Genomic DNA, 22,577 nt, shown 5'->3' on the forward strand with positions numbered 1-22,577 from the left:
CAGAAAGCCCCAGGTGCCAGGCAAAGGGCAAAACGAGGTAACCTCCCCTCCCCTAACATATCGCTGGTCATGCGGTTTAGACCCCTGAGCGTTCCTCCTTAAAACCAGACAAGTGGCCCTGTGGCGACCTCAGGACCAGCTTCACTGACTAACGACCCCCTGCCCTGGTGCAGACTAATCAGTGGAGACCACGACCCCGAAAGAGCCCACCTGGAAAGCTGATGAATATTCTGTGGAGACCCTCCCCTGAGACCTCGCCTGCAAGGAAGATAAATATGCTCAAGACAAAGGACCCAGTGCCTTTTGGTTCAGTGCCCTGTAGCCCTCCCCTTTGGCTATCCCCTTTCCCCATCCCCTTTCCTTAAATAAATTCAGGTTTTCTTTGTTCACCATCTGAGATGGCTGTTGAGTGGCCTGCACCACCACGTTAACCTTTCAGTCACTGTCTAAGTGGAAATTAGAAAAATGGGAGGCTGCCAGCCAAAGTTGTCAGCTGTCCTTTAGGATTCTGAGAAAACTTGTTCTTGTCTCAGATTCTGCTCAGGTGGTGAGAGTAGGTAGGAACAGCAACCGTTATTTTTAACATCTCTGAAATACACACTGGCAGCCTCTGTCAGCTCACACCAGCCGGCCGCCCTCTCTCCTCCCTCTTTCCTCCTTCCTCTTCCATCCCCTCTCCCCCTTTGATGTTGCCAGTCAGCCAGTAACAAACAAACATCTGCTCCAGTTTAAATAGCCCTAAAAGAAGAACCCTTGAGTTCTGGTCAAGTTCGGTCTCTTACTCATTTACGAAATGGGAATGACAAAACTCCCCTTGGGGACGTTATGGGCATTAGACAGACACTAAGGGCGACTGCTAACTACCAGCAGGACCACTCCTGTGCCAGGAATACACTCGCTTATACAGACTTAAAAGGTTGGCGCGATTCCTGTGTGCCGAGTTCTCCGTTTGGGTTGGGTGCCGGGCGGGACTGGCTCTGCCACAGCCCTCACCCCATCAGTGGATGGGCCTCCCTGCTGGCAGAGCCCACGGACGCTCATTCCAGCTTCCCGGGCTTGTCACCGGGGCCATCAGGGCAGATGCCCTGGTTAAGGCATCTCAAATGTGGAAAGCCCAGCGAGGCACCCGACTCTGAACCAAGGCCACGTGGAGCCGAAGAGGATAACCCTGAAGCCCCAAAGCCCTCGGAAGGCAGCGTGTCTCAGCGCGCCGGGTGGCAGAGCCGCCTCCACGTGCTTCTGGAGGGAGGGAAGCCCTGAGCGCTCCCGGCCCTGCTCTGTGTCGCCTGCGCCTGAGGCCGGGCGCTGGCTGCCAGCTGTGCTCCTGGGACGCTCAGCTTAGGCCAAGTAGGGTGGGGATTGGTGGGAAGTCAGTACTGTCCTTGGGGCTGCCACTGTGCAACTCCTAAGGCGAGAATCAGGCAGAATGAATTTAATGAGACTTTCCTGGCTCACCCCAAGCCATTTCCGTGGTAGGATGTAGATCCAACGAGCACCAGTAGAATCAGCATGAGAGAGGACTCTGAAGGAAACTTCACCATGCCTGGCACAAACCACTCAGCAGAGTGGCACACCAGGCTCCCTCTAAACAATGCCCCGACTGGTAAAAATGACAGTCTTTATTGAGTTCCTATGACATCCCAGGCACTGTGATTTGCACATGATATTCCATCAATCCTCACACTAAACCTGGGTGGTGAATAATGTGATTTTGAGGTGAGGAAACTGAGGGCCACACACAGCTGGAGGCAGAGCTGGGATTTGGACTCAGGCGCCCCGACTCTGAAGTTCCTGGTTTCGCCCGGGCACGTTTCCCTGCCGCAAGACGAGGGTGGGATTCCCAATGGTGCTCGTCAACGTGTTTGTTGTGCAAATAAATTTGACAGATAGTGTAAACTCCTATCAGGTTATTTTTTCATAAAGAGCCTCTGAATTTCTCTAGCATTGTGATTGTCTAGGAGAGAGAATGCAGTTTGCATAAATTATATGGCAGTAAATACTTTTGCACTGGAATTTCTAGCAGCCTCTCCTGAAACAGTGGCCTGCACAAGACGGCCTTATAGAGTGCCAGCTGAGGGGACTTACATACTGGGTGGGAGAGGGATGGGTAAGTAAGGGCAGGGAAAGGTTTGGGAAGGGAAAGAAAGACACCCAAAGCAAGAGCCGGAGCCCAGAGGAAATCTTCCCCCCACTCTTTGCTCCCCAACACACACACCGTGTGCTAAGATTGGCTCTACATGTGCATTCGAGAAACCTGGGGAGAAAGGTATTAGCGAATAGTATTTCTGTTTCTCACCCGCAAATCATGTTCCATCCAGGAGAAGTGAGATCAAGGCTGACAATATCAGAGAAAGCCACTGACCAGGGGACAGTGGCCGTCAGTTCACCGACCTGCTGCTCAGGAAAGGCCTGCATGCAGGTCAGGGCGCAGAAAGGAAGAGCGCAGGCGGCCAGCACCGCCAGCGGGGTGGTTGCCATGGCGACTGGTGTCCGCAGTCAATAACAAGTGCCTGCTGTGTCCCACCCGGGGCAATCCTACAAACTGCTCTTTATGGGAAACGGGGGAGGGCAGGGGCGGCCACTGTCCCTGACACCCGCCCTGCCCTGTTCCTTCCAGCGGAGGAGGCCCTCAGCGTTTGAATTGGGCCCGTGGACCGACACCGTGTTTCCCAGCCTCCCGGGCTGCTGGAGGTGACCATGTGACCCCGTCTGGGCCGAAGAGAGGGGAGGGGAAGTGGAGCTGCTTAGACACGCGGGGGTCGCCCGCTACTGCCACCCGGCCTGCCGCTGGGAAGGCAGGACAGCTGGAGCAGCCGCTGCGCCCGGTGTAGGAGCCACGTGCCAAGCAGCGCTGGCGGCCCGCCCAGGGTTTTTGCTTCAAAGCCAACGTTAGACAGAAAAAGCGATTCCAGCCGCTGGGCTGTGGCCTTCGTGCCAGCCACGCAGCCTTCCTCCTAGCGCCCAGGGCAGAGGTGGGCTCCCAGGGCTCATCGGTGTCAGAGCCCCCGCTGCTCCCCCGGCTCGCTCCGGCTCTCAGCGCCCACCCGCCTGGCCGGCTCGCAGGCGTCGCGGTCTGGGCGCGAGCTCTACTTTTCACACCGAGAATTCACTACATGCCACCGTGAAGGAAAGACTAAGGCAGCACCAGAAGCAAGACCGGGCAGGCGCCGGCGGCTCTGCCGACAGCCAGGGTCCTGCTTGACTCTCGTTTAAAACGTGAAAACCCGTCTTACTCCTCAGTTTTACCCTAAAGGATCACTGAGCAGAAGTCGAACCTAGGACATAGCAGGAATAAGTAGTAAATGGGCCTTCACCTGATCCACAGAACGCAGAAGGCAGAACCAAACATGCAAAGTGCAAGACAAAATCACCTCCCTCTGCCACGTAAAGGGGGGTGTGCGAGGCGGCCTGGAGGCAGGACCCAGAGGCCCTCGGTGCCGTCCAGCTTGCCAGGATCAACGAGGGGGCAGCTGGGGCTTAGAGATGACGCCCATGCCATCTTCTGCCTCAAAGCGCGTCGGCAGTGAGCTCCTGCTGCCTCTCCTCTCTAGAGCTTGGGGTTCCAAATCATTCCCCGGGGCCCCGTCCTAGTCACAGGGTGGCTGGTGGCCAACGGCCTGAGCAGAACTGGTGCTGGGGCATCTGGAGCCGCGGAGCTTCCGCTGAGGCCTCCCAAGCTCGGAGCCCCCGGGAGTCCTCGGGGAGAGGCCCCAGCTCTCCAGGCTCGGTCCCAGGTGGGCCCGGCCCTGAGTCCTGACAGAGGCTTCTGGGCGATCCTGGCCTCAGCCATTCGAGGCGGCCACCGAGACCCAGGCGCCCCAGGGGAGGGGCAGTGTCTCCATGGCCCCGGGCACTGCCTGTGCACGTGGCTCCTGTGAGCACGAGCTGTTACGTCACCCCAGGGAGTCGGGGGGCTGCTGGGCTGCAGCGACACCTGGAGCAGAATGCGATGCCTTCCTGCAGGTCCGGTTTAGAACGAAGTGAAAAGCGCGTCCCGAGAAACATGCCGTGAGCCATTAGTCATCTGGAAGTTTCCTAGTCACAGCGTCAGGTGGAAAAACTCTCAGCGCGGAGCCTGGCGTGGGCGTCTGTGGACGCGGCCCCGGGTGCGGGCCTGCGGGGCAGGGGCCTCTCCGGGCTGTGAGGGACAGGGCGTGAGGGGTTGGGAATCAGGCATTGACATAGTCCCTGGAACACATCTGCTCTCACCCAGTAGTTTCACACATCTCCTTGCTGCCTTGCTGGAGCCTTTCCTTGGGGAGCTCGAGGCAGCCGCCTGCTGAATAAAGGGGTCAAGGTGGTGTCATAGTGTGAGGCCCTCTGTGGTCCCCAGGAGATGCCGGGGGCTCCCACGGAGGCCGAGGCTGTGAGGGTCAGAGGGGCCACCCTTGAAGGCACAGAAGCAGCCTGCAGAAAGCACCAGGGGGGGTCTCAGTCCCATCACAGGTCAGAGGGCCTGGTCCAACATGGCCACTGCCGGTCTGGCCCCTCACCCTGCCTGGCCCAGCTCCGGACACTCCAGACCCTCAGGGCTCTTAGCCGGCTTGAGACCCCCGGATGCCACCCTGGCTTTGGTAAGACAGTGAGAAACCCAATGCCAACATTTGGTACACTTTTTATTTCTAATTGTGTTTTGTTTTCCTCAGGATAGGTTCAAATCACTGGGCGGCAGATTCCAATGGAGAAACTACGGTGTGCGGATTCCTGGGGCAGGGGTTCACAAAAAGATGGTTTTCTTGTTGTTTTATAAACTAGGAATGAGGCTCCATTTGTTACTTTCCCTGTCACTTAGCAGGTGCCACATTCACATGGCTGATAAGCCCAAGCAGGCCTTGAGTGGCCATCTCCCCTCGCCTTCCCCTGTCCCCCTCCTCCCCAGGCATCCAGCCTCGCAAGCTGTGTGAGTCCTGCATTTCTCTACGCGAGAGCAGGCAGAGCTCTAACGCTTCCCTTCCTTTCCCCTTTTCCCACAGAGAAGCATTCCTGCCTTTGCTTCCAGGGAGTAAGTATTCAACCATCAAGTTTGGACTATTAGTCAAATGATATCACTTTGAATGGTATTATAATTGGGACAATTATTGTGTCCATTTAGCTAGGCTATGGTGACCAGCTGTTTGTTCAAGCACCAGCCTAGGTCACCACAGTGAAGGCATGTTTAAGATGAGATTAACATTTAAATCAGTAGACTCTGAATACAGCAGCTTATCTTTCATGTGTGGGTGGGCCTCACCCAATCAGTCGAAAACCTTAAAAACAGAGACTGAGTTTTCTCAAAGAAAGAATTCTGCTCAAAGTGTACCCCGCAGAAACCTTGCTAGGGTTTCCAGTCTGCAGGCTGGCCCTGAGGATTTCAGATTCAGGACTTCAACAACTCGTACCTGAGTTTCTGGCCACCAGCCTGTCCTGCAGACTGTGGCTGGCCAGCCCCACGGTAACTGGAGCCAATTCCTTCAAGTGCACCTCTAGTACGCGTCCTATTGTTCACTTCTCTGCAGAACCCCATCTATGTCTTTATCTTTGGGAAACACCAGCTGAGGAATTTGGGGGTGCATTGCCATGTCTGTACCTAACTTTCGGGGGGCGGGGGGAGAGAGAGAAGCATGGCGCAATGTTAATCTTTGCGCCCAGGTGGCCGCAGGGCGCTCACTGCACCGGTCTCTCCGGTTCTCCGTATGTGCAAACATTCTCCTAATGAGAGCCGGGGACGCCACCTCCCACCTGCATTTCCACACGGGCCCTGCGTGGGAGGGCGGGGCGGGCGGCAGTCATGCCCCAAACCCTCGGCAGGGATGCGCGGGGGCGGGGAAGGGAAGTGGGGCTGGGGGGCCGGCCTGCTGGCCACTGGCCTCTGGCCCCTGCGCCCCAGCGCGGCGCCTCTCTGGTGGTTTGGGGCGGGCGCAGCACTGGCACCGCGGAGGCGCGTGGGCGCGGCGCCAGAGGCACGGAGCGGGCGAGCACACTGTCCCGAGGGCGCGGGTGGGTGTGAGAGCAGCGCCCACGCCTCTCCCCAAGGGCAGCGCTGTGCCTGAGATGCTCCCGCGCGGGCCGCGGCCCGGAGGCGCAGGGGCGCAGGGGCGCAGGGGCGCAGGGGCGCAGGGGGGCAGGGGGGCAGGGGAGCAGGGGCGCAGGGGCGCAGGGGGGCAGGGGCGCAGGGGGGCAGGGGGGCAGGGGGGCAGGGGGGCAGGGGCGCAGGGGGGCAGGGGCGCAGGGGGGCAGGGGGGCAGGGGCGCAGGGGCGCAGGGGCGCAGGGGCGCAGGGGCGCAGGGGGGCAGGGGCGCAGGGGTGCCCTTCTGCGCTCTCCCGGGCGGCGGGCCCCGTGTGTCAGGCGCGCCGCTCTGGCCGCAGGTCCCATCCTAGGGCTCCTGTAAGCCGCAGTCGTGAAGTCCTCAGAAGGAGACCTCCAGGTCTGAGCGCTCAGGAAATGTGATCTTTTTGTTTTCTTCATAAAAGCACTTGGGCCTGAGAACTGTTATTGGAAGCACAGTGAGGACTGAGGTTGGGCGGCGGCATTTCCAGGCGCTTGTGAAATCCTGGCAGACCTGGTCTGAGCAGAAGGCGGAGACTTCAGTTTCGCTGAACTCGGGTTCCGCTGATGGCAGTGCTGGAAAGGGCTCCAGTCGGCCCGTTTGGGGCCTGCGCCCCTGGGAAAACCCCCGCGCTTTGCCTTTTCCGAACGACCTCGCTGGACAGAAGAGCTGTGTGTGTGGATTTGGCTGAAAGAGACGACGAAGCTTCCACTCCTGTCTCCAGCTGCCCCCGAAGAACAGTGCTCTTCGCTGTTTGAGGGCTTTGGGCAGCTGTCCCTGGAAAACCTACCTGTGTCTTTCTCCACAGATGGTCAGCACCTTCCCTCTTGCCTAAGTTACGTGGTCTGCACTCTTTGCATTCATTCCCACAGCTGCTTCGGGTGACTTCTTGTAGAAAACGGGAAGGCGCAGGCACAGGGGTGTTGAGAGAGCTGATGGGAAACCGTGCGCGGCTGCGATGCGCTGGAATTGGCGCCTGGCTGCCTAAGCTGCATGGGAGGAGCATGTCTCCGTCGGCCACTTTAAAAGAAACCTTGAAGACACGGAGGGTCCAGCTTTTCCCAGGGAGGCACCTTTGTGTCGGGACAAGTGCAGAAAAGGGACCATAGGCTGTCCCCTCCCCACTGTGTGGTCTCAGCCCCTCCCAGGCCACTGTTTGTGACAGACAGCATCTGCTTAATCCCTGGGACACAGAGAGAATCCTGTGCAGCCACCACCAAAGGGAGAGGGGACAGGTCACACATAGGAAAGCACTACACTCAACCTTTTCCCCAGAACAGCGAAGGACGACCAGGAGACCACTGCATCAGAGGGGGAGGAGGGGAGGATCACTGCATCAGAGGAGAGGAGGGGAGGATCACTGCATCAGAGGAGAGGAGGGGAGGATCACTGCATCAGAGGAGAGGAGGGGAGGATCACTGCATCAGAGGGCGGAGGGGAGGATCACTGCATCAGAGGGGGGGAGGGGAGGATCACTGCATCAGAGGGGGAGGAGGGGAGGATCACTGCATCAGAGGGGGGAGGGGAGGATCACTGCATCAGAGGAGAGGAGGGGAGGATCACTGCATCAGAGGGCGGAGGGGAGGATCACTGCATCAGAGGGGGGAGGGGAGGATCACTGCATCAGAGGGGGAGGAGGGGAGGATCACTGCATTAGAGGGGGGAGGGGAGGATCACTGCATCAGAGGGGGAGGAGGGGAGGATCACTGCATTAGAGGGGGGAGGGGAGGATCACTGCATCAGAGGGGGAGGAGGGGAGGATCACTGCATCAGAGGAGAGGAGGGGAGGATCACTGCATCAGAGGAGAGGAGGGGAGGATCACTGCATCAGAGGAGAGGAGGGGAGGATCACTGCATCAGAGGGCGGAGGGGAGGATCACTGCATCAGAGGGGGGGAGGGGAGGATCACTGCATTAGAGGGGGGAGGGGAGGATCACTGCATCAGAGGGGGAGGAGGGGAGGATCACTGCATCAGAGGAGAGGAGGGGAGGATCACTGCATCAGAGGGGGAGGAGGGGAGGATCACTGCATCAGAGGGGGAGGAGGGGAGGATCACTGCATCAGAGGAGAGGAGGGGAGGATCACTGCATCAGAGGGGGAGGAGGGGAGGATCACTGCATCAGAGGGGGAGGAGGGGAGGATCACTGCATCAGAGGAGAGGAGGGGAGGATCACTGCATCAGAGGGGGAGGAGGGGAGGATCACTGCATCAGAGGGGGGGAGGGGAGGATCACTGCATTAGAGGAGAGGAGGGGAGGATCACTGCATCAGAGGAGAGGAGAGGAGGATCACTGCATCAGAGGGGGAGGATGGGAGGATCACTGCATCAGAGGAGAGGAGGGGAGGATCACTGCATCAGAGGGGGAGGAGGGGAGGATCACTGCATCAGAGGAGAGGAGAGGAGGATCACTGCATCAGAGGGGGAGGAGGGGAGGATCACTGCATCAGAGGGGGAGGAGGGGAGGATCACTGCATCAGAGGGGGGGAGGGGAGGATCACTGCATCAGAGGGGGAGGAGGGGAGGATCACTGCATCAGAGGGGGAGGAGGGGAGGATCACTGCATCAGAGGAGAGGAGGGGAGGATCACTGCATCAGAGGGCGGAGGGGAGGATCACTGCCTCAGGGGAGAGGAGGGGAGGATCACTGCATCAGAGGGGGAGGAGGGGAGGATCACTGCATCAGAGGGGGAGGAGGGGAGGATCACTGCATCAGAGGGCGGAGGGGAGGATCACTGCATCAGAGGGGGAGGAGGGGAGGATCACTGCATCAGAGGGCGGAGGGGAGGATCACTGCATCAGAGGGGGAGGAGGGGAGGATCACTGCATCAGAGGGCGGAGGGGAGGATCACTGCATCAGAGGGGGAGGAGGGGAGGATCACTGCATCAGAGGGCGGAGGGGAGGATCACTGCATCAGAGGGGGAGGAGGGGAGGATCACTGCATCAGAGGGCGGAGGGGAGGATCACTGCATCAGAGGGGGAGGAGGGGAGGATCACTGCATCAGAGGGGGGGAGGGGAGGATCACTGCATCAGAGGGGGAGGAGGGGAGGATCACTGCATCAGAGGGCGGAGGGGAGGATCACTGCATCAGAGGGGGAGGAGGGGAGGATCACTGCATCAGAGGGGGAGGAGGGGAGGATCACTGCATCAGAGGGGGAGGAGGGGAGGATCACTGCCTCAGAGGGGGTGGAGGGGAGGATCACTGCATCAGAGGGGGAGGAGGGGAGGATCACTGCATCAGAGGGGGAGGAGGGGAGGATCACTGCATTAGAGGGGGGAGGGGAGGATCACTGCATCAGAGGAGAGGAGGGGAGGATCACTGCATCAGAGGAGAGGAGGGGAGGATCACTGCATCAGAGGAGAGGAGGGGAGGATCACTGCATTAGAGGGGGGAGGGGAGGATCACTGCATCAGAGGGGGGAGGGGAGGATCACTGCATCAGAGGAGAGGAGGGGAGGATCACTGCATCAGAGGAGAGGAGGGGAGGATCACTGCATTAGAGGGGGGAGGGGAGGATCACTGCATCAGAGGGGGGGAGGGGAGGATCACTGCATCAGAGGGGGGAGGGGAGGATCACTGCATCAGAGGAGAGGAGGGGAGGATCACTGCATCAGAGGAGAGAGGGGAGGATCACTGCATCAGAGGGGGGAGGGGAGGATCACTGCATCAGAGGAGAGGAGGGGAGGATCACTGCATTAGAGGGGGGAGGGGAGGATCACTGCATCAGAGGAGAGGAGAGGAGGATCACTGCATCAGAGGGGGAGGAGGGGAGGATCACTGCATCAGAGGAGAGGAGGGGAGGATCACTGCATCAGAGGAGAGGAGGGGAGGATCACTGCATCAGAGGGGGGTAGGGGAGGATCACTGCATCAGAGGGGGGGAGAGGAGGATCACTGCATCAGAGGGGGGGAGGGGTGGATCACTGCATTAGAGGAGGGGAGGGGAGGATCACTGCCTCAGATGGGGGGAGAGCAGCCATGGAAAATTCTGTACATTTTAAAAGCTCACTAAACTGGGAAAACCCAGCCTCATAAGGCACCACAATCAGCAAAATGATACCCCAGCACACACCAACTTGGTCATTATCTAACATTTTACCTTAAAATGATTTTCTATCTTAATTCATGAAGAAAACTTCACATTGCTTCTAAATAATAGGTTGAGGTACTAGCTCTATTTTTTATAACACTCTCAAACAAACACACAGATTTGAGGTTATGGCATGTCAGCGTCACATTTGGGATCACTAAGAAATCGCACTTTGATGTAAGGAATAGGTCAATTTCAGCAAATACCCTGTATCCGCAACATATTTACTTACATGGTTTTATTTTCCTGGTTGCATCTATTTTGCATCGGCTGCATGGCTGAAAGAGCTCCAGGGAGGCCCTTCTCTTGAGAGAACAGGGTCCTACTGACTGGAGGTTCATCCCAGAGGAACCGAGTATGATTTTTATGAAACTCAGAATAAAATTGATGTTTGCAATGCAAGTCCTCCATGGCTTCCAGAGGAGGGCTTTTTTAGGTGTAACTCAGGCTTTGCTATGTAGAGCTTTTATTATTGTCATTGTCTAGATCAGTGATTTTCAACCCATGTGCTGCAAGAATTTTAAAAAATGCATTACCTTACTATTTATTCAGGGACACTGACCTCTTTTCCCTTAGACTGCCAAGTAAAAAAATGACATCAGCCCTGGCTGGTGTGGCTCAGTTCGCTGGAGCATCAGCCCACAGACTGAAGGGTCTTGGGTTCGATTCTGGTCAAGGGCACGTACCTCCTTTCCTTCCGTTGATGCATCCTTGGCCCTGGTCCGGACAAGCGTGGGAGGTAACCAACCCATGTGTCTCTCTCATGTTGATGTTTCTCTCTCTTTCCCCTGCCCCCCTCTCTCCCTCTCCCTTCCACTATCTATAAAAGCAATGGAAAAAATATCCTTGCGTGAGGATTTAGAAAAGCACAAAATGGTGTGGGTTCGATTCCTGGTCAGGACACACACCTAGGTTGCAGGTTCAATCCCTGGTAGGGGCGTGTGCAGGAGGCAATTGGTCGATGTTTCTCACATCTGTTTCCTTCTCTCTCTCTCCCTTCATCTCTCTAAAATAAATTTTAGAAAGGACAACAGCTAACACAACAATAGCCCACCAGTGTGGATGATTCAAAATGATACCTATTTTTTTGTCCGATTGGCAAAAACATAATAGGCCTTTTAGTGCGCTGCAGAATTTTAGTAGTTAGTCTATGTGTGCCGTGAGATGAAAAGGGTTGAAAATCGCTCGTCTGGATATTCTGCTATTTGATTTAATTTTCCTTTTTGAGCTAAGAGTTGGTTAAAGAGGTGGGTTCAAGATGTTCAGATCTTAGGTAGGGGTAGCTTGTTTGTTTATGGCTATTTTTTTTGTTTTGGTTATTAATTGCATGTTTTATTCAAGTTTGGTCAGAGGTTTAGTTTCTGAAGCATGTTGAGGTTTTCTGTTTAAATTGTCAATTTTTATCTGTCATTGGCACTCGAAAAAAGTGATTATGTTGTTTCGGTCTCCTCCAACTCATTTTGCCCACTTAGTGGGTTATGACCTGGCGGTGGCTGAGGTCCCTCTGTGGCCACGCCTTCTGTGGACCTTCCCGCCCGTTACCTGCTCAGGCCTGTGAGTGCGAGGGCTCCCCCAGGCGCGGGTGTTTGTAGCCGCTGTGACTGTGGGGGCTGTGGCTATGGCCCTGGGCCTCCCCGGGCCTCCTCGGGCCCCGAAGCCGCTCCCTTGAATCCACGCCCCTAGCGGTGGGCCTGCTTGCTCTCTCCGTCGCAGTTGCTGCTGTGCCTCTGCTCACGCTGTTCCCTTCAAACACGCCGACTCGCTTTAAGTGTTTCTAATCCACGGCATATTGCTTGATTTTGCTTCGTGGTCTAATATTTGAGTCTTTTCCTCTTTATATATTAATTTAATGCTTTTACATGCATTGATTTGATGCAGTTTTACTTCTGTTTTGTTATACATTCTTTTAAATCTTTGTTTAGGCCCAGCCGGGCATGGCTCAGTGGTTAAGAGTCGACCTAGGATCCAGGCAATCAGGGTTCGATTCCCAGTCAGGGCACATGCCCGGGTTGCGGGCTGCAGCTGATCAGTGACTCTCTCATCATTGATGTTTCTATCTCTCTCTCTCCCCCTCCTTTCCTCTCTCTGAAATCAATAAAGATATATTTAAAAAATAAAAATAAAAAAATCTTTGTTTAGTTTGATATAAGTGCTTTCTTTGCAATTTTTTAAACTTTTTTAAGTCTCAAATTCTGATTTTGTTTTCTGTATCCTACTCATGTACTAATTTTCAGTAAAGAATTCATATGCCTCCCACAGTGGCTGCACCCGTCTGCACTCCTACCAGCAGTGCACAGGGCTCCCCTTTCCCCACACCCGCGCCAGCCCCTGTAGTTCCTTGACTTGTTGATGGAGCCATTCTGACAGATGTGAGGTGATGCCTCATTGTGGTTTTAATCTGCATCTCTGATGATTAGTGATGTTGAGCATTTTCTCATGTGTCTCTTGGCATCTGTGTGTCCTCTTTGGGGAAGTATCTATTCAGGTCCTTTGCCCATTTTTTAATTGGATTGCTTTTCTTCCTTTTGTTAAGTTGTATGAGTTCCTTATATATTTTGGATATTAACCCTTTATCCAATTTGTCATTGGCAAATATGTCCTCCCCTTCAGTGGGCTCCATTTTTGTTTATGCGGCTGTGAAGAGGAAGGACCTTTTGGCCTTTGGCACAGCATGGAGGGACCTGGAGAGTATTATGTTGAGTGAAATGAGCCAGTCGGAGAAAGACAAGTATCACATGATCTCACTCATATGTGGAATCTAATGAACAAAATAAACTGATGAACAAAGTGGATCCAGTGACATAGAAGCTTGCAACAAACTGAGGGATCTCAGAGGGAAGGCGGGGAGGGGGTGTGGGTCAGGAGAGATTGATCAGGGAACTTGTATGTTTATGGGAATAGCCCACAGACGCGGACGTTGGTGTGGGGAGGGCCTGGGAGTGGGATGGATGTGGGGTGGAGGGGATAAGTGGGATTAAAAGGGGAACACCTGTAATGGTCTCAACAATAAAGATAAAGAAACATTAAAAAAATAAATAAGCTTCAAAACAAAAAAAGAATTCATATGCCATCTTTTTTTAAAATTTCTTTTTTTATTGTTGAGAGTATTACAGATGTCCCCCATTTTCCCCTCCCTCTTTGCCCCCTCTACCCAGCCTCCACTCCACCCCAGGCCTTCTCTACACTATTGTCTGTGTCCATGGATTTTGCGTAGTGTCTGTGTCCATGGATTTTGCATAGATGCATATAAATTCCCTGGTTAATCTCTTCTGGCCACCTTCCTCCCCTCCTGCCCCCTTCCCTCTGAGATCCCTCAGTCTGTCCCGTGCCTCCATGTCTCCGGACCTATTTTGTTCCTCACTTTATTTTGTTCATTAGATTAAAGTAGTTAACTTTTAACTGTAATTAAATAGAAGCCACTGAATCCTCTATTTCTTTGAATAAAGTCCACTGACTCCGTATCATAAACACTCACAAATGTAGTGTATTCTCTTCCCTGCCAACAAACCATTCTAGTCTTAATTGTTTTCCTTAACATTTCCCTTTGTATTTTAAAAAATGTATTTATCTTTTCATTTATTCATCAGTTTCATTGGTCTCCCTCGATCTCTCTCTGGTTCTTAAAAATGAAGAAACCGCCAGGCTTGTGACCCCATCCAATTCCACCTCCCCGCTCCTCTCCCCTCCCCTTATTCTCCTGTAAACCCTCCCCAGGTGATTGCACCCACATCCCACCCCGCATGGGTCCGGGCCCACCGCTCACCGGGCGGTTTGCACAGCCTGCCCCCGTGCCTCTCTGCCACCCGCCCACCGTCCCAGGGGTCTGCTGCAGCAGTTTCCCAAGTTATTGTGCATTTAACAAATGCTTTCCCCTCTTGCCTCTTAAATTAAACAACAGTCTGGCTGGGTTCAAATGTTTCTCGTCACTTCTGTCTGGGGATCTGAGGCTGTTTCCGTCGCCGGCTGCGGGCGGGTGTGATGGGCGAGTGGCCGCAGCCCGAACGCCTCTGACGCACGAGCGTGGTCTCGTTGCAGGATGTGTCTCAGTGCTGATGGTTCTTGGCCAGTTTTCCCCAAGAAACAATGTGCCCTTTTAATAAGAAAGTGCATGTCGTCTTTGACCTCAGGGCAGTTTTCTAGCATTAATTTAGAAACCTTTGCCCTGTGTTGCTGCAGAAGGCCCTGCCCAGCGACATGAGGCGTGCCTTGGCTCTGCGCCGCCTGTCTTGCTCTCAGGCCCTTAGCGCTGTGTTTGCTCCCATTCCCTGGGCGCAGTCTCCGGTCCTGCCTTCCACACCCCTCTCTGCAGCAGTTGGATTTCTTCCCGCTGCTCCCGCGTGGGCCTCGTTTCTGGAAGAACGCCTCTTTCCGAGCTCTGGAGGCTCGTCCTTTGCCTCCTTCTGTCATCTTCCCAACTCCTATCGAGAAATCGTGTGTCTTTGCTTTCGCATTTGCTCCGCGAGAGCCATCCCTTCATTACTGTGTTGATTCCGTAGCAGTACGTTTATTCACAATTCATCTGACCTCTAACAGTATTTTTCAGGAGAATGCTTGTGCCTGGAATTCGCTTTTCCTGTTACATTCTTCCTTGTACTTCCTGTGGTTTATTTGATTAGATTCTGTACCTACTCATTTGAATATTTATCTTTAAATGAGAGGAGTTCCTCCTGGGCAAGCCGGTGGACAGCACTTCCTGGAGGAAGGGGCATGGGCTGGCCCACGTTAGTGAGACTCCGTACGACACAGGCTGTGTGTGCCTTGGCCATTTCAGCCTGTTTTCCCCACATGCAGAGGCTCCAGCCCACAGCTTAGGCCTTCTAGTCTCCTTCCCTCCTCAGCAACAAACCGCTCCCAGCAAATGTGGTGCCCCAGCTTTTAAGCACCAGCACAGAGTGTGTCACTGCAGAGCAGCCTGCCGTCTGTTCCCATCGCTGCAGCCAGGGGCACAGAGTGTGTCACTGCAGAGCAGCCTGCGGTCTGTTCCCATCACTGCACACGGGTTGGCGGACGGCATTCCAGGCACATCACTTGCTTTGAGAAGCTGTCTTCACCAGGCGTCCCGATACCTTCCCTCCCACATTTTCCCACAGGCTTGGGCCCCTCGCCTGGGCAGCCTTCCCTTTTACATCATAGTTTGGGGGTTTGTCTATCTCTAGGTTCATCAGAGAGGTAGTTTCCGTCTTCAGGATTCCTTGTTGCTGTTGGGTGATCTCTCAGAAGGAAATAGGGAAACAAAGATTTTGTGCCGTTGTGTTAAAACCAGATATTGTGAAGTTCAGACTAAATTTAAAACAACTTGCTTTAATGTGTCCACGCTCCTGTATGAGATTGCCATGCCTGTCCCAGCACTTCAAAACCCACTGGGAGGGAGGGGCTGGCTCTGCTCTTTGATAGGTTTATGTGAGAGCCCGCTTCTCAGGAGGAGTGCCATGCCGATGCACCACGGATGCCAAGTCTTGCTCCTGGACATCAGCCCTGGGGGGAGAACTACCATTCCTGCCAGAGCATGTACACCCAATGGGCAATTTCATCAGGAAACGATAAACTTAGGAAGGCAAGTAAGACCAAAAAGTATTATCTTACAGAAAACTCCCACTCGTAATGAAAATAATAGTGTACAAATGATTATACTTCAATCCTGACATACAGTTAAACAGACATTCAACGTTTGTCAATATTTTAAATAATTAGAACTGCTGTGCTCAGGTTTACTTTAAATTATTTAAGGACAACATTATCACATCCATATCACACAAAATCTGGCACGTGGTAGGCGCTCAGTAGATACCTGTAACTTGACTTCTATCCATCGCCGCGACACGGGCTCGATTTGGAACCTCCTTCTGCTCCGTCCATGAGGTGAAGCTCTCTGGGGTGACCGCTGGGCGCCTGTCTGCTAGTCTCATCTGTCGGTGCCCCCTGGCCCCTCCGACTACATGGAGAAGGCTCCCCGCCCTGCTGTCCCCTCTCGTTGTTGGGAGAGCAGCACAGGTCTCGAGTCACCGGGCTGGACGGTTTCCATTCATTCTTCTCTGCCTTCTTGCGTCACGGATAATGGAAGAAAATCCCTGAGGAGGGCACAGCAGGGACACTCATCTAACCGTCCTCGCTGAGACCGCTTCCCCAGAGGGAACCTAGGCGGGCCTTCGTCAGCCGATTCGTGTTATTTACTGACACCAACCGTGTCTCCACCTGAGGACTCGGAATCCTTACCAAACATCAGACAACATTTTTCCCTAAAGCAAGCCTTCAACTTTTTTTAAAAAACACTTTTTTCCCTTAGATTCCAGTCAACAGGGTTTATTTCTTTTGAAATAACTAAAATACTTTAGGCAGATCGAGACATCTGACAAAACAACACTTTCAGCCATGTTTCTCCCAGTGGGCTTAGGACTGCGGGGCCTTGGAGAAAGGGCCCCGTGCTGGAGACGCCCGACAAGCAGGCAGGCCCCGCTCTGCTCCTGGTCCTGCAGGGGTGCTGCCTGACTTGCGACTGAGCTGGGTCGCCGCATCTTTCTCTCCTATGCCCTCTCACACCCATGTGCTTTGAAGGACAAATGTATCTTTACAATTAACATTGGTTTCAGCACTTTTTGAAAAACGGTGGTTTCTCAAAACACTGAGATCTGCGTCGTCCAGTGGGCCAGCCAGCAACCCAGAGCGCCAGTCGGGTCTGAAATGTGTCAGGCCCACACTGAGACGCTGTGTTTGGTAAAAAAGAAAGTCACAGAGCTCACTAGTAATTTCTCCTTATATATGTCCTGAAATAATATTTCCTTATATTGAGTTAGATAAAATACATTATTGAAATAATATTTCCTTATGAGTTAGATAATATTTATTATTAAAACTAATTTTACTATCTTTTAATATTTCATGTGGCTACTGGAACATTTGAACTTACATGTGCGGCTCAAGATTGTGGCTCGTGCTGTATTTCCCCCGGGGTGGTGGGAGGGGCGGACAAGCACCCATCTAGACTGTGGCCCAGCTCCGCCTGAACCCCGGGGAGAGGGTGGGAAGACAGCAGGCTCCCCGACACAGGCCGGCAGACTCAGTCCCACCTCCGCCCACTGGCTCTGTGAGCGCGGCCAGGTGACAGCTTTCTGCACCTGTCTGCAGGACCAGAAAGGGACACAACGGTATCTCTTACAAAAGTGGCGAGGATCAGCCGGCAGTTACAGCATTTGGCACATGGTGAGGATCAGCCGGCAGTTACAGCATTTGGCACATGGTAAGCCCTCACAAATGGAGCTCCTTCTGTTTGGCAAAACAAAAGGACCGTACAGCACATTCATTTGTTGTTTAGACAGTCCTGCCAGCACCCTTTGTGAGCTGCTGCGGTGGTGGCCTGGGTGGGGGTCCTCAGGCAGGCAGGGGAGTGGGCGAGATGCGGTGTCACCGCCACGGAAACCCCAGCAGGGGGGGATCTGGCACCCAGCTGCTAGGAAGCAGCAGTAGCCCGCAGCCCAGGGCCTCCCGCAGCCCCCGGCAGCCACCATGCAGACGGCCCCCGAGGGTGGTGGGCGAAGGGGCGCCACCCGCGCATGTCCGGGGGGCAGCCCCTCGACATTGCTGATCAGCTCGAGGTTCGAGCGGTGCGGTGCTTTCTGCCCAGGCTGCAGCGTGGGGTCCGAGGCTGCCGCCTCACAACAGGGCTTTCTCACCGTTTGATTTGCCCAGGAGAATGTCCCACAGCTCCTGCGCCTTCCTGGTGGCCACTGGCAAATACCGAGGCAGTGACTTCCGACAGTGGGACGGGGTGATTTGGGGGACTCTCTGAGGAGCTCAGGGAAGCTGAGAGCCAGGCCCTCGGCCAGGCGGGGCGCCCCGTCCTTCAGCGGTTAGGGCGCCGAGACCTCCGCTTGGGCCTGGGGCTGCCGGAGCCGGTGAGGGCCGCAGCGCTGGTCATGGCCACACTCGGCAGCGGCCCCGACGGCGAGTGCGCGCTGTCGGGTGGAGCTGCGGTCGCTAGTAAACCATGGGCCAGATCATCAAAGAAGGGACTAGTGCGCAGAAATATGTAAATACTTTCAAAGCCTTTGTATTGCTGTAGGTATTCCTGGATATATGTTTGGTTTTCCCTGCGATTTGTCATTGTTATTGTTTACTACTATACACCCACTATTATGAGTACCCGCGTTTGTTTGGTGTCCGATGGCCCTGGCACGCGTGCTCTTGTGTTGCTCCCTCCCAGTCATCTTGACCACATGCCTTGCCTTGGCCAAAGGGACATCAGCAGCGTGCAGAGCGTAAGAGCCTGCGCATTGCACACTGGGCCAGACTTGCGGAAGGCTCTCTCTCGGAGCCCCGAGTCTCACATAAAAAGATCCAGCTGCCCCGCGGGGAGACCTTGGGGTTCAGAAAGCACAGCCCGCCAAGGGCAGAGCCCGTCCCGGACGTTCATCCCAGCGCGGCCTGTGGCCCAGCTCAGACCGCAGAGTCATGGGACAATCAGTCATCGCTGTTTGAACTCTTTACATTTTAGCATTGCCGGTTGCTCAGCAATAGATCATTGAGACTGTACTTGTTATAAAAACTGCAATAAGATAAAAAAGATAAAATTACTTACCAAAATTCATAAAATAACAAAAGATCCAATGAATCATTGAGGAAGTTTCATAGAAAAATTAGGAGTAGAAAAAAGAATAAAGCCCTAAGTAAGGCCAGCTCCCAGGAAGGCTTGCAATTGTGTCCTGAATGAGATGTGACCAGTTACGGGACCCACAGTGAAGAAAAGCCACGGGAGTCCCTGGGACTACGTGCCTGTGAGGAAACACTGGGTGTCGGAGCCAGGCCTGCAGGCTTCGTTTCATGGTGTCTACGTGCAAGTCCTCCTTCTATCTCCCCTTTAGTGTGAAATATAAAACATAGTCAGAAAGTGACAGAGCCAAGGTAACTCATCACCAAGTAAAGACCTGCGCAACGGGTACCCCGGTCAAGAAGGAAAACATGACCCCCTGAGGACTCCCCCCCTCGGCCCTGCCCCTAAAGCTAACGGTCATCCTGACTTGGATGGAAATCGCTTCCTTGCTTTTCCTTAGCAACTGGAGACTGTGGTTTGGTTTGGCTGGTTTTGATTTTATTAGGATGACAGCATGCAGCAAGTATTCTTTTGTCTCTGGCTTGCTACATTTCGCTGAAGATCATTCCTGTCTAGCACAACACCTTATGAACAGTACATCGTTATTATTAATGTACATTTGGGTTATTTTTAGTTAGGGTTGTGACAAATACTGCTGCAGTGAATATTATTGCATATCCCTTGGTGCACACGTCCACGCGGTTCTGTTGGAAACACACCTGGGGTGAAATTGCTGCCCTACCTTATCTGTGTCCTTGGCTGCCATTAATGTTATCAAGCTGTCCCACCATTCTGGTGTGTAGGGGGCCCCACACTGTGACTTTAATTTTCCCTGGTTATTAAATGGTCACTTGCAGCCTCTTGCCCACTTTTCTACCTGGGTGTCTTTTTCTCGCTTGGTTTCCGGAGCCCCTGGCAGACGTGGCAGAGCCCTCCGCTAGGTGAGTGCAGCGCAGGGGCCGATCCCTCTTCAGGGCTCACCTTTCCCTCCTTACTGGGGGCTCTCGATGCTAGAGGGTCTTAAAATTATGGTAGAACAATTTATCAAGTCTTTACCTTAATGGACAATGCTTTTGCGTCTTGTTTAATTACTCTTCCCATGTTCAAGAAAACATTCTTTGTCTTTCTGTCTGAGAGCGTTACTGCCTCGCCTCTCACAGTTGGACCTGTGCCCCTGCGTGAGCGGCCAGTCTCCCTCGTTTCCACGCGGCTCTCCAGCCGACCCCGTGCCACGCGCTGAGCAGACTCCATTTCTCCCAGGCCAGCTTCTCCCTGGCTTTCTGTGTCATCCCCGCCTTGACGTCAGTCACTGCTCTTCCAGTCTGCGGGACGTGCGCCTCCTCTCGGCGGCCTGCTCTGCAGCTGGAAGATGCCCTGGAAGAGCAGGCGGGAATGAGCGAGCCTCTTGGGTGTTTGGCTCAGTAATTCTCGACCTTACTTTGAGCTCTCTGATACTCTTAAACTGATGTTTCATATTTTATTCAGCTTTTAGCTTGTCCTCAGCAGAAATTTTATTTTGAGTGACACAATTCATCATTACTAGAAGATAAAGTTTGGCAATTAATTTTAAATAAGATTTGCAATCCCTTTGGACATGGTAGGAGAGAGTAGGAGCACAAGTTCAGAGAACACCTGAGCTTTGGGGGAGACTGTGGAGCAGAGAGACGCCCAGCAGAGAGAAGACCTCAGGCCCATGGAAGGGTTTCAGGAGATGGTAGACGCTCCAAAGCTTATTTAAGCTTACATGACCCAGTTGCGAGGAACATACAAACGAATTCACAATGGCTTACATGACAAGGGAAGTGTCTCACAGATTGTAAATTCTGGGATGCAGGGTGACTCCAGAGTCAATGAATTAATTCCCCTGGTAACATAAAGAACATGCTTCTCAGCATGTGGGCCTCACAAAGACTAACTTCCCCCGAGGCTCCCAAAGACCTCCCTATGTGTCTACAGTCCGAAAGGTCTGCCCCACCCCCGGGGAGGGCTGGGTTATGAGTCAGTCTTTGGGACTGAGCTACGCCCACCAGCATTTCCCAAAGAGCTTCTCTGAGCCCCGGAGAAGGTGGGGCTGGGGAGGCGTATTAAGCGTAGGCTTGAGCCATGCATGGCAGGAGGGGTGAGGGGCTAGGGCCATGGGCAGAGGCCTGTTAATAGGGTCTCGGCCAGGGCTAGGGCCATGGATGCAAAGGCAGAGGCTGGGAAGAGAGGTGGAGGAGGAAGGTAACAGAGGGTAAAGGCTGAGGACGGCCGCTGAGCAAGAAGTGAGGGTGTCAGTTACTCAACCCCAGGAAAAGCATTTTAGCTCCCCCTCCGCCCTCCATCCTGCTCTCGACACCAGAAGTGTCCCACCAGGCCAGTCCCCCTGTGCAGGTGGTTCCGTTCCACTCCCGGCTTGTGGATCCAGAGGCTTGGGCGAGTACCAGGATTGTTCCCCATGGAAGAAAAGCATGGAGGGGCTTGGGCGGAGGTGGGCTGGCAACAGCGCAGGCCTGGACTGTCCAGAGCCCGGCAATAAACCACTCGAGAGGGCCCTTGTCAATCTTGACCTTCTCAGATGCAAACACCTTTCAGAGATGACAGAAATCTCATAGCACTCCTAAGTTTAGACCCAGCTCCTGCCTGAGACGAGGTCTTGGCCGTATCTGGGAGCAGCTTTGTGGGCAAGCTGAGCTTCCTGGCGGGTTGATCGCCTTGCTCTTTGGTCCTGCAGCTGGTTCGGCCTCCCGAGCCCGTGGCCTCTCCATGTGCACCGAGGGGGCTCAGGCGGCTCCAGCACAGATAGCGGCATAGCTGTGGCCTTGCTTTGTTTGGAGGCGGGGGCAGAGCTCAGCAGCCCGGGCTGAGCAGGATCTCTGAGATTCTAAATGACTGGACCAGGAGGGTCACCACATACACGTTCTCCCACCTGGGGCCAGTCTGGTCTGGGCTCTGTGCCATTCAGTGGAGCAAACACTATGCCCAGTGCTGGTGACCAAGCAGGTAATAAGTCACTCTTGCCTCACAGATGTGCTATTGCCCGTCGCTCCACCACAGGGCTTCCTGCCAAGCTTGCATTCACGGGTGCAGACCAGGGCCCAACAAGGAGCAGATAGTAAGTGACTTAGGCTTTGAAGGTCACATGGTCTGCATTCCATCATCTCTACTCAACCCAGTTGCAGCCACAGACCCACAGTCACGTTCCCGTAAACATTGTATTTTTTTTAAAAATATCGTTATTGATTTCAGAGAGAGGAAGGGAGAGAGAGAGAGAGAGAGAGAGAGAAAGAGAGAGAAGCATCAATGATGAGAGTTGTCATTGATCAGCTGCCTCCAGCACACCCCCAGCTGGGGATCGAGCCCGCAACCCTGGCATGTGCCCTGACCAGGAATCAAACTGCGATCTCCTGGATCCTAGGCCGATGCTCAGCTGCTGAGCCCCACCCGGCCAGGCCCTTAAATGCTGTTAACAACAAGAGGCAGCGGCTGGGTTTGGCCTGTGGGCTGTAGGTTACCGTCTCCTGATCTAAGTCAATCAATAATGCTATTTTGAGAAAGAATTGTGTAAAAATCGTGTTTAATTGTTCTTTCATTTTAATTCACTTATTGACTTAAACACTTATTAATGGCATTTTAATTGCCATTTTCAGTAAATGTGATGCATTGCATGTTAATCTTTTCTAAACTGGCCAACAAGGGGAAAGGCAGCCTGGAATGTTCTTTCGCGCCCTGTGAGACACCTGGCCCTTGAGTCTGTTTTCTGTCTGAGTGACTCCAGTGGGAATTTCCTTGGGCTCCACAGTGGCTGAGTCAGATGTGACAGTCTTTCTGTTCCTGTTTGTGTGTCTCTGAAGAGCGCGTGGACTTTCCTTTTTGTCGCCCACTATCGCCACATCCAACT

The sequence above is a fragment of the Miniopterus natalensis genome, chromosome 12 (genome assembly GCF_054644295.1).
Source record: "Miniopterus natalensis isolate mMinNat1 chromosome 12, mMinNat1.hap1, whole genome shotgun sequence".
In the NCBI taxonomy this organism is placed as follows: Eukaryota; Metazoa; Chordata; class Mammalia; order Chiroptera; family Miniopteridae; genus Miniopterus; species Miniopterus natalensis.